This window comes from Cupressus sempervirens, chromosome 3, assembly GCF_028749045.1.
Source record: "Cupressus sempervirens isolate cs-2001-9-10 chromosome 3, ASM2874904v1, whole genome shotgun sequence".
NCBI lineage: Eukaryota > Viridiplantae > Streptophyta > Pinopsida > Cupressales > Cupressaceae > Cupressus > Cupressus sempervirens.
This window is the reverse complement of record NC_143120.1, coordinates 504,870,063-504,882,387: the sequence shown is the minus strand read 5'-3', so window position 1 is coordinate 504,882,387 and position 12,325 is coordinate 504,870,063. Positions and strand designations below refer to the sequence as shown.

General features: G+C 31.8%; 2 pseudogenes; both read right to left on the bottom strand.

The window, feature by feature from the left end:
* Positions 1–1,651: 1,651 nt before the first annotated feature.
* On the bottom strand, positions 1,652–3,157 carry LOC149567395 (transcription initiation factor TFIID subunit 7 pseudogene; annotated as a pseudogene).
* A 6,102-nt stretch (positions 3,158–9,259) lies between these two features.
* LOC149567394 (transcription initiation factor TFIID subunit 7 pseudogene) lies at positions 9,260–9,883 on the bottom strand (annotated as a pseudogene).
* Positions 9,884–12,325: the final 2,442 nt, after the last annotated feature.

Sequence of the window (12,325 nt, the reverse complement as noted above, 5' to 3'; positions counted from 1 at the left end):
TATGAAGGTTGGAATTCCTAGATACATATATGAGACATTCTTGATGAGCACAAAAAGAAATTATTATTATCAAAAGTGAATGATTTTTTTTTTACAAAGAGATCAATCTTTATAAAAGGAGATCAAAACCCTAACTGGTAAAACCTAGGTCATATGATAATAATTAATAAAAGAATTAATTATTTTATGCCCAAAGCATAACTTAAGTAAACTAGAGATAATAAGTGACTTAATAATTAAATCAAAATGATTTAATTAATAGGACAAAATCTTATTACTCTAATACTCCCCCTTAAGATAAACTTAGGGAGCAACTAAAAACTTAGAAACTATAGCTAAAAGTAAATTTGGGTCTTGACAAATAAAGTTTGATGAGGTACCTAAGCACAACTAAATATCTGAAAAGAAGAGAAATAGAGAAAACCACATAGGAAAAACCCTACTCCAAAAAGAGATGGAAGGAATGTTGAAAGCACTAGTGAAGGACCGAAGAAGCCTCCAAACTAGGGAATGTGTCAAAAGATAGGAACAAAAGATGATCATGAAGAACACCACTGCAACATGAAGCTGCAAACACTGTCAAATTTTTGATTTGAAGAACCTCCATTGTATAGAACATGACCAAGTAGAGAAGACTAAGTCTGAAGAGATGATTAATCGAAGATGGAAGGTATCTTCATGGCCTCCAAAAATAGGAAAGAAATAATTTTTATATGGTAAATGATCCATCTCACTGAAATGCATAGGTATCTAGCGATTGCAATCACCTAGTACATAGGATCAAATACTGAATAAATAGCTCACTCCATCTAACCAAGAAAACAATAGAACCAACATAACCCCCCTATAATGTTCAGAGGTAGGACATGAACACTAAAACTGAATGTAATATCTCCTGCAAAAAAAAGAACTAGGAACATTGAGAGTGCAAAAGAAGTACAAACACCTATAATAACATATATCATTGACACATCATGAGGCTAATGTCATGGAAGGAACACTCACTTGACAAAGGAAGATGACAAATATGACCAACATAAAACCCCCCCAGGCACTTTATAATGTAGTGCAAGTACAATAAAACACAAAGATGTGCAAGATCCTAAAATATGGTAGAGTGACACTTTATCTCAGTGTGTTTGCATAAATGCTACAAAAGTTGTCTAAATAGACCAAAAGAGACATAAGGTTATTACAACATTTATTACAACCCATGAAAAATACTAGTTCGTGGTTAAATGTCTCAATAGTCATTATTAAATCCTAACAATGGTGCACAATTTGGTCAATCACCAACCAAAAACGCTAAAAACTGATTGACTATAATACATGTGTGATCAACTATTAAGGATGTCTATGACAAAACTCTATCACATTTATCGAAAATCCAAATTCTATCACAGTTATTGGATGCCTTATCAGTTACTATGTCTCTTCCCCTAATTCAAATAAACAAGAAAAATAAATGTCATTTGGCCATTACAAATATGTCGAATAAAAAAGAACTATCATACCATTTTAAGGAAAGAAGGATGAATATTTACCATTTCAGAGGCATCTAAAAATTGAACAATCAATAATTAATTAAAGCTCACAGAAGAATAAAAGTTCCATCATAAAAGAAGTTCGAAAACAAAATAAAGCACCCAACTTAAGTAAAAGATTGTTCACTATTTTGCTATTTTCTTGTTAAAAAATTGAACTGAACACAATCTACATACTTACATCATGAATTCTACAATTAAATCGTACTCTCCTTACACATATTAAAAAAGATCTGCAAGAAGCCCCAAACGATAACCCATAAACCCTAAACAACAATAACCCAAATTCCTTGAACAGAGGTCTTTCCTGGGTAACAACATATCAAACCAAAACTAGTATGTTCCCTAGAAATGAAACCCTAGAAGTGGGAATCATCATCGCTTTCGAAGCTCTCAGAGGCATCCTTCATCTTTGCATCCACAGCTTCGCCATTAACAATCTCTTTCTCTTTCTGAGCTGAAAGAGGGGGAAGAATGACCATTATAATGTTCTCCTCCTCCTCCTCTTCTTCCTCCTCCACCACTTCAACCTCAACATTCTTAGCAGTTCCACCGACCTTGATGTGTATGAGATCCTCTTCAACTCTAGAAACAACACCAGGGTTTGTGTCAGGTTAACGACAGAAGTGATGATGACGAGCACCCCGCATGGGAGGAGCAAGGCCATCTCTGATCTCTTGATCTACCACTACAGCTGAAGCTTGCCCTTCCTCTCGCACATGGATGATCTGCCCTATGTCTGCAGTCTTTATTAGCGTATTGTTGTCGTATGATTGGATGACTCCACAATTTTTGGTAGATCCAATAGCAAGGCAAGAAACCTTTCGTTTCCGATCACAAAGCTGCCATTTCTTCCGTCGTCTGAGAAGCTGATATCGAGGATGTTGTCGTGCACTGAAGATAGATTTTTGTCCAGTACTCTGTATATTCTCTCAGCTATGGAAGGCAGAACTCTTAATATGAATTGTTCCTCCATTTTGCATATCAGTGAACAAGAGTTATACTATGCTCTTCAAAGTTTGAGGGTTCCTTTTATGGATCATGAGAGAAATATTTGTACAAAATAGTAGAAATTTCTGTGCCTGTGATAAATTGTATAACTGGATAAGTTTTACATCAAAAGTTGAAAGTGTGTGCAAGATCTGCTCCGAAAACATGAATTTTGAGAATGCGTTGATGAATAGATGGTTCGAAGAGAACAAATTTAAGAAAGTGTACAAAAGCTAGGGTTTCAAAACACCTATCGGTGGACAGGAGTTATACTATGTATGTTCTTTGAAATTCAAGGCTTCCTTTTAGGGATAATGAGATAAGGAATTGCATACGATGACAAATATTTCTCTTATTGCGATCTGTTACGTATTTCAATGAATTCTTCAATGAACAATTTAAAACTCTATGCAGAATCCGCCTTAAAAACATGAATTTAATGATGGTGCAAATGAACAGACGATTTGAAGAAAACAAATTTGAAGGGTGTAGAAACCTAGGGTTTCAAAATACCTAAATAGAGGAACAAATGTTGAAGAAGAAAAATGTTCCAACTACTAAAAACCCTGTCAAGAGGCTTTGCTTAGATGAATTGAAATATCTGCAAATTTTTTAGAGCCAAGATCTTGGGGATTACGAGTTTTTTTAAAAATTTAATGCAATTGATGTCGGCATGTGTTTGATTATAAATTGGGGAGCATTACAATTTGTTTGATGAACTTCTCATTTCTTCATCTTGTGAATGCTGAAATGATTTGTTTCACTTTCTTATGTCCTTTACCCCCCTATTCGGCCGAGGCGGGCAGACCAAATTTTAGTGATTGGATAGTTATTTGCAATTTATTTGTACCTTTCAAGGGTCCAATAATTAAGTCGATAGTCTCCTATATTTTGTATGATGTTCTTGAACAATTACTATTCTTAAATATTCTTAAAGAGATCAAATTTCCACAATCCATAGTAAAAAAATAAACTGATATATTTCTGGATTCGATTGTGTAAAGATTTTTAACCATCAACGTTTCGAATCACACCAAGTGATCCATCATCAGGATGAAGAGAGCAAGAGATGTGAAACAAAAATGTTGGATCACTTGGTGTGATTCGAAATGTTGATGGTTTTATTTTTTTAATTACTACTATGTTTTTTTGTTATATTTAAGATTTGTAATTTGAGTAAACTATTTGATAGAATATTTGAAGTGGAATATGATTTATCCAAGCTTCCTCTTTTTCTTTCATATAACTATATATGGATTGCGTCTCTCCATTGGTTTCCCTCTAGATATAACTATAAACATCAAATCTTATCTGTGGATTGTATTTAATGTCAATTTAAATAAATAAAAATTCCTAAATGAGATTATATTTAAATTAGTCCTATAAACATTAAATATGATTTATTTAATTTTTCTTAAATTTTCAAGATTTTGTTGAATCTTGGTTAATTTTCTATTCTATTAATACCTTCATTTTTAAAATATTCTTTCATATATATAAATTTTATTTAGTTGAAAAAATAATTCATTCTTTTTCTTATCTTAAATAACTAAATGGTGAAATTATTATCTTTTCATATTGATATTAAAGCATTCTAATTTCTATAGAAACTACTGTATTAGATCTTATGTTCTAACTTTAATTTTTAATTATTATTTCTTTATTACTAATCTATAAAGACATAAGATAATGACATCGAAAAAAAACTAAATAAATAAAAAATATATATTCATCTAATCTACCCACTCTTTTCCATATTAAACAACCATCTCAAAATTTTGATTTTATTTTAATAAATGAGAAAATATGCTTTATGGAAAGGATAATTAGCTTGTTTTCCTTCATTATCTTGAGTGAAAATGGGTTTAAGTTGGTTTGTGTAATGCTTAACACTATAAAGATTTTGAGATCATGTTTTTAGAGAATTAACTTTCTATAGCAATGTATTATATTTTCTCTCATTACGTATAATGTCAAAAGATATAATATTAATTAAATTATATATTAGGTTTATACCATTATACCAATTAATTAAAAAAAGTGTGAAATTGAATTTTCCACAATTCATTGAAATTCAACAAGAAACAAAATTCTTAATAGACTTTCGTTATCAAAACTCAAAATCTCTACTTTATTAGCATTATTGCAAACTAATTACAAAGAATATCTAATCAAATCATGCATGATATGATGTATGGTCTAACAGCTATGTAAGCCAATTGTTCACAAACTTCTCAACTTTCCAAAAAAAACATAAAATCAACCTATCAAGTTTATAATTTTCTTTTTCAAAGAATTTTAGAGATATTTTATATTTGTATATTTGAAGTGAAACATTAATTTAATTTAATTTAAACTATAAATATATTATTAAATTTTTTATTTTCTTAATTAAATTGATTTATTTATAGAAAAATATTTAATATGTTTTTTAAGAAATTTAAATTAATACTCTTTTCTGTATAGTATATTTTATTTTTATTGTTTAATAATTTATAATTTTAATAGATATATTTAAGATGATAATTAATTTTCTTCATCAATATTATTAAAAGAATTGGAGATGAATTATATGTTTGAAGATTAAAAATATTCGAGATGAATTGTTGTTTAATATTCTACAATCCAAGCATTCCACTAAGACACATTTAGTTCAGTTGCTTGTGTTTGCTTCCACACTAAGTGTAATTAAATTCAAAATATATTATAGATGATATATATTTTTAGTTTAATTAAATATAGAATATAAATAGGAATATGGGTGTTGTATAGTCATTTCAAACTGTTTTGAACATCTATTCGATATGCCTCATCTACAGGTTTTAGAACATCCTTGCATAACCCTCATCTAGAGATATAAAATGGTGACAACAGTTGGAAAGGATGTATTGTTTATCTAGTGGAAAATATTTAATCATTGTTAGGGGTGTAATGATTTTTTTCATGCTTATTTTTCTCTTATTAAAATTAAAAGAGTTCTAAAAATTAAAAAACATGTGTACTAATAGCAGATTACACTTGTAGTAATAGTTAATCAGTTTTAGTTTTTTAGGTTGGTTAATGACTTAGCTATGCACTATTATTGGGACATTTCATAAAGACTCCTGTAACATTTGGCCACAAGTAATGACATTATTTTGTGAACAAATATTGGTGCATGAACGTAGTAAGTATTAGGTGACAGTTTTAAAATGCATTTTTTTGACCACTTCGCACTTGATGATCTCTAAAAAGAGAAAAAGTCGAAACCATACCTTTAAGCTCTTGACATCAACAAAAAATATTGACAAAAATTTGACTTATGATGCTAGAGTTCTACATGCGCAAAGGTAGTTTGGATAGTTACTAGGTTATCTCCCCTAGTATTTGTTATAGGTTACTTTGGTGTACATATATCTCTTAAATGGTCTATTAGAGTTTGAAATTTCTTTTAAGCCTTGTAAGTGGCTTAACTATTTGAAACTAAGATTTCAACATATGGATATTTATGATGCATGTTGCAAGAGTCATTATGTGCACTAGGATCAAAAGTGTGTCAATCGATATATTAAGCCTTATTGGGTGACTAGTTTCTCATTAGACAACTAATATCAAATAAAAATACCCAATTACACATTAAATAAAATCTAATGAAAGATGTTTAGGTGTATGGGTTTGCTTAGATTAGGAAAGGGTGACCACTTAATCCTCCCCCACATGTTTATGTCCATTGTCAACCATGTACATGACTTCTCTTTGACACATTGCTAAACATTATGGAACCTTAAAAAACTAGGTTGTCATTATATTTAGGCATTTCATTATTATTTTCTTCTCACAAAGATGGGTGTCCAACCATTCAACCTCTGTAAATGCCTAAGTTTAGCTAACACATGCAACATTCTTACTTGCTCTATTGGATGTTCAATGATGAAATCTACTACTTCATACTTGCAATTCACTTTGTGTTTTTATCATTTTTTTCCATGACCTTGATGGTTTAAGCTTTGTGTTGAAGTTGATAAAAGATCAACCTCGCAGCTCCCAAGAATCACTTGCATGCAAAAACTTGTCATATAAAGAGAGAAGCAAAAGTTGAAGAGGTTAGAATTTATAGATCCATAGATGGGACATTCTTGATGAACACAAAAAGAAATTATTATTATCAAAAGTGAATGAAAATTAAAATGACAAAAGAGATCAATCCTTATAAAAGGAGATGAAAACCCTAATTGGTAAAACCTAGGTTGCATGATAATAATTAATAAAAGAATTAATTATTATATGCCCAAAGCTTATCTTAAGTAAACTAGAGATAATAAGTGACTTAATAATTAAATGAAAATGATTTAATTAATAAGGCAATATCTTATTACTCTAACATCCCCTTAAGATAAACTTAGGGAGTAGCTAAAAAATTTGAAACTACTGTTGAAAGTAAATTTGGGTCCTGACAAACAAAGCTTGATGAGGTACCTAAGCACAACCAAATATTTGAAAAGAGGAGAAATAGAGAAAACTACATGGATAAAACCCTACTCCAAAAAGAGATGGAAAGAATGTTGAAAGAACTAGTGAAGGACTGAAGAAGCCTCCAAACTAGGGAATATCCTAGAAGATAGGAACAAAAGATGATCGCAAAGAACACCGTTGAAGCATGAAGTTGCAAACACTATCAAATTACTAATTTGAAGAACCTTCATTGTATAAAACATGACTAGGTAGAGAAGACTAAGTCTGAAGAGCTAATCAATCGAAGATGGAAGGTATCTTCATGGCTTCCAAAAATAGGAATGAAAGAATTTTTATATGGTAAATGATTCATCTCACCGAAATGCATAGGTATTCAACAACTGCAATCTCCTAGTACATAGGATCAAATACTGAATAAATAGCTCACTCCATCTAATCAAGAAAATAATAGAACCAACATAACCCTCCTATAGTGTTGAGAGGTAGGACATGAACATTGAAACTAATGTAATATCTCTTGCAGGAAAAAAAAAACTAGAAACATTAAGAGTGCAAAAGAAGTACAAACACCTATAGTGACATGTATCATCAACACATCATGAGGCTGATGTCATGGAAGGAACACTCACTTGACAAAGGAAGATGATGAATATGGCCAACAAGAAATCCCCCAAGGCAATTTATAATGTAGTGCAAGTACAATAAAATGCAAAGATGTGCAAAACCCTAAAATACAATAGAGTGACACTTTATCTCACTGTGTTTGCATAAATGCTACAAAAGATGTCTAAATGGACCATAAGAGACATAAGGCTGATACAACATTTATTACAACCCATGAAAAATACTAGTACTTTTGGTTAAATTTTTCAATTGTCGTTATTAAATCCCAACAGTGATGCACAATTTGGTCAATCACCAACCAAAAAAGCTAAAAAATGATTGACTATGAATACACGTGTGATCGACTATTAAGAGTATCTATGACAAAACCCTATCACGTTTATTGGACCCCCATATTCTATCACAATTATTGGACACCTTATTAGTTACTACGTATCTTCCACTAATTCAAATAAACAAGAAAAGTAAAATCAATATCATTTGGCCATTACAAATATGTCAAATGAAAAAGAACTATCATACCATTTAAAGAAAGAAAGATTAATATTTACCATTTCAAAGGCATCTAAAAATTGAATAAATAATAATTAATTAAAGGTCATAGAATAATAAAAGTTCCATCATAAAAGAAGTTTGAAAACAAAATAAAGTACACAATTTAAGTAAAAGATTGTTCACTGTTTTTCTATTTTCTTGTAAAAAATTGAACTCAACACAATCTACATGCTTACATCATGAATTCTACAATTAAACCATACTCTCCTTTTGTAATGACACTTTCCAATAGGCCACTAAACAAAACCCTAAATTTAATACACTGCTAAAGTATATTGCTGAAATAAGGAAATAATAGTGCCAATGTATTCATTCAAGGAAAACCAAATGTTTTTACAAATAATATGGCAACTTTCAGCACCAAAACATTATGTCATGGCACATTATAGAAAAACCCTAACTGGCTCTATACAACTGAGAACTTGTTACAACTACAAACTGAAATGAAGAACCTAGATTGATCAGATATTGGAGACTGACTGCTGAAGATGATATGGTGAAAGTGCAACTCCACTTGAAACTCCAAGCCAACAATTAAGCACAAGTGAAAGGATTGAAATATCCTTCCCACAGCTGCAATAATTCAGGTGATCTTTCACACCCTCAAAATTGCGTACCAATTGAGAGTTTTCGTTCTCAATGGCCAATTGTGACTACTTGCAAAAACCCTAGGCTCCACAATGCACATCAGCAAAAATCAATAATAAATCTCGATGATAGGCAATGAGCCCTCAATGCCTATTTATTATTATTTTTTCAATAGGTCGACCTCCCTTTTAATTTTTTCTCCACTTCTTCCAACAACCTCTAGAAGATTGTTTTATTTAATGACTTTATAAAATATATCACTTTATTAAGTTAATTAAATATATAGTTACCTTGTAATATACTTTTTTTTATCGATAACTTTATAAATAATTAACTCCTCCAAAAATGGGACATTACACCTTTCACATATTAAACAAGATCTACAAGAAACTCCAAATGATAACCCAAAAACCCTGAACAACAACAACCCAAATGCCCTAAATAGAGGTATTTCCTGGGTAACAACATATCTAACCAAAACTGGTCTATTACTTAGAAATGAAGCCCTAGAAGTAGGAATCATCATCACTTTTGAAGCTCTCAAAGGAATCCTTCATCTTTGCATCCACAACTTTTCTATTAACAATCTCTTTCTCTTTCTGAGTTGAAAGAGGGGAAAGAGCAGCCATCATAATGTTTTCCTCTTCCTCCTCCTCCTCTTCTTCTTCTTGCACCACTTCGACCTCAACATTCTTAGTAGTACTGATAGCCATTATGCATATGAGATCCTCTTCAACTCTAGAAACAATACTAGGGTTTATGTTAGGTCAACGATGGAAGTGATGACAATAAGCATCCTACATGGGAGGAGCGAGGCTGTCTCTGAACTCTTGACCTACCATTGCAATTGAAGCTTGCCCTTCCTCTTACACATGGATGATTTGCCATATGTCTGTGGTCTTTATCAACATACTATTGTCATACAATTTGTATGACTCCACAATTTCTAATAGATCCAATAGTAAGGTAGGAAACATTTCATTTCTGATCACAAAGTTGTCATTTCTTCCATCATCTGAGAAGCTGATATCGAGGAAGTTGTCATGTGAAAAAGATGGATTTTCGTCTAGTACTCTATTTATTCTCTCAGCTATGGAAGGCGAGAATCTTAATATGAATTGTTCCTCCATTTTGCAGATTGACAAATAGGAGTTATAATATGCTCTTCAAAATTTGAGGGTTCCTTTTACGGATGATGAGAGAAAGATTTGTATAAAACAGTGGAAATATTTGTGCCTACGATAAATTGCATAACTAGATGAGTTCTACATCAACAGTTGAAAGTGCATGTAAGATCTACTCCAAAAACATGAATTTTGAGAATGCATTAATGAACAGATGGTTTGAAGAGAACAAATTTAAGAAAGTGAAAAAAAACTAGGGTTTAAAAACACCTATTCACGAACAGGAGTTATACTTTGTTCTTTGAAATTCAAGGCTTTCTTTTAGGGATAATGAGATAAGGAATTGCATATGATGGTGGATATTTCTCTTACTATGATTTATTACATATTTTGATGAATTCTTCAATCAATGGTTTGAAACTTTATGCAGAATCCACTCTGAAAACATGAATTTAATGATGGTGCAGATGAACAGACGATTCGAAGAAAAAAAATTTGAAGGGCATATAAACCTAGGGTTTCAAAATACCTGAATAAAGGAATGAATGCCAAAGAAGAAAAATGTTCCAGCTACTAAAAACCCTATCAAGTGGCTCTACTTAGATGAACTGAAAGATCTACAAATTATACAAAGCTAGGATCTTGGGGATTATGAAGTTTTTAAAAAGTTTAATGCAATTGATGTCGACGTGTGTGTTTGATTATAAATTGAGAAGCATTGCAATTTGTTTGATGAACTTAATTTGACATGACTCAGGACTCTTTGTCTATTTCTTTTGCATCCATGGGGTTTTAGGATCCCATTCAAAACCTATTTAGGTGGTAGTAGTGCATCGTGTTCTCTATGAGGCCACCCTTTTCACCTTATTTTTGGCGGGTGACCTATCTCATCCTAGGAATGTTGTATTTTTTGTTCAGGCTTGATTGAAAATTATTTGATCTGTAAAGGGTTTTAGGCACCCTTCAAAACCTATTTTCCTTAATAAAAAATATAGGGTGTAATGCTTTTATTTGATGATTAATTAGCAAATTTATGTTGACAACATTATGCATACATCCTTATTAGCTAACTTAATTGATTTTATGGTTATGTCATGTGTGCCCTAGTTTATTATATTTTATCTTATGATGATAATTATACACTTTTAGTAATTTCATTATGGTTAATTGATTTGAATAGATATTATGATGCAATGAATATGTTCTATATGAGGTGATTCTCAAAATGACAATTAAGTTCATGTTGAGTGATTATGGTTCTAATCTAAATTATGGCTTTTTTTTTTCTCTAGAAAATATTGAATCAAATTGAATTGGTTGATGGTGAATTGAATTACATGAATGTTGTGATTTTTGCACATTGTATATGTATATATGTGATTCCTTGGGCTATTGATATTTGAATTGTGACATGTAGGAAAGTCCATGGAATTAAATTTGGAGAACTAGGACCAAACGCTTGTGAAACAGTCAGCCAAGGTTGGGTCTAATGAAGAGACAAAGCCTCATCCATAAGAGTATTTTATTCATAAGTGTATTGCTTGCATGTATGTATAATTGTTATTTGTTATTTTTAAATGTGTAATTTCTAGGTGGACATATCATGTGTGTGTTGTGATGTGTATTTGTGGTGTCAGTTGACACATGTGATGTGTATATGTAGCAATACCATGTCCACTCAGAAATATGTGAAGTATATCTTGACCATAGTACCCTTCTAGAATCCCTATGTGAACCACTTGGTTAGAGAGCCCTAGGTTGGGCCACATCACTTGGAACCCATATGTAAATTCTAGGTAGGGTTTTGAGGGGTCAAATGAGCACCTAGGATTGAGGTCAGACCATGTTTAGCAAGCCCACTTGGCATACCAATGGGTAAAGTTCATTTTTAACCCTAGGAAAACCCATAGTTGACGTGGGAGGCCTTCCAAAAGTTGGTTTTCTAGGATGGACAAAAATCAACTTTTGGAAGTATGATCTTCGATAGGAAGCCTTCATTTTGATGCAAGATACCCTTTCCGCTTTTCAAAGTCACATTTTTAGTTGTCAAACATAGTAACATGTAAAGGGTTTGGAAGAGAGACCAATAAGAGTTTATACTTTCCCGAAGAGAGTGGTGGGAAATGTGTAGGGCCTTTTTAGTGGGTTCCTCCATTGTTGGTTGGGTGCTCACTTGCTCTCCAACTTTGGAGTCATTCTAGGAGCTAGAGAATTATGGAAGATTCAGAAGGAGGGCTCTTTAACAACATGACTTGCCATATCTTGGATCAAGGTTGGGTTTCCTCTCACTTTGTTTAATTTATGTTCTTGTTAAAAATTGCAAGTGAAAGGTGTGTTGTGTGTGTGTTTTGTTGTCCTAAAAAGGTGCAGTATTGCAAGAAATTGTGGTATGTTTTCCTTGTTATTGTGCTTTTTTTTTTGTTATGTGTGTTTCAAAGCTCATCTCTT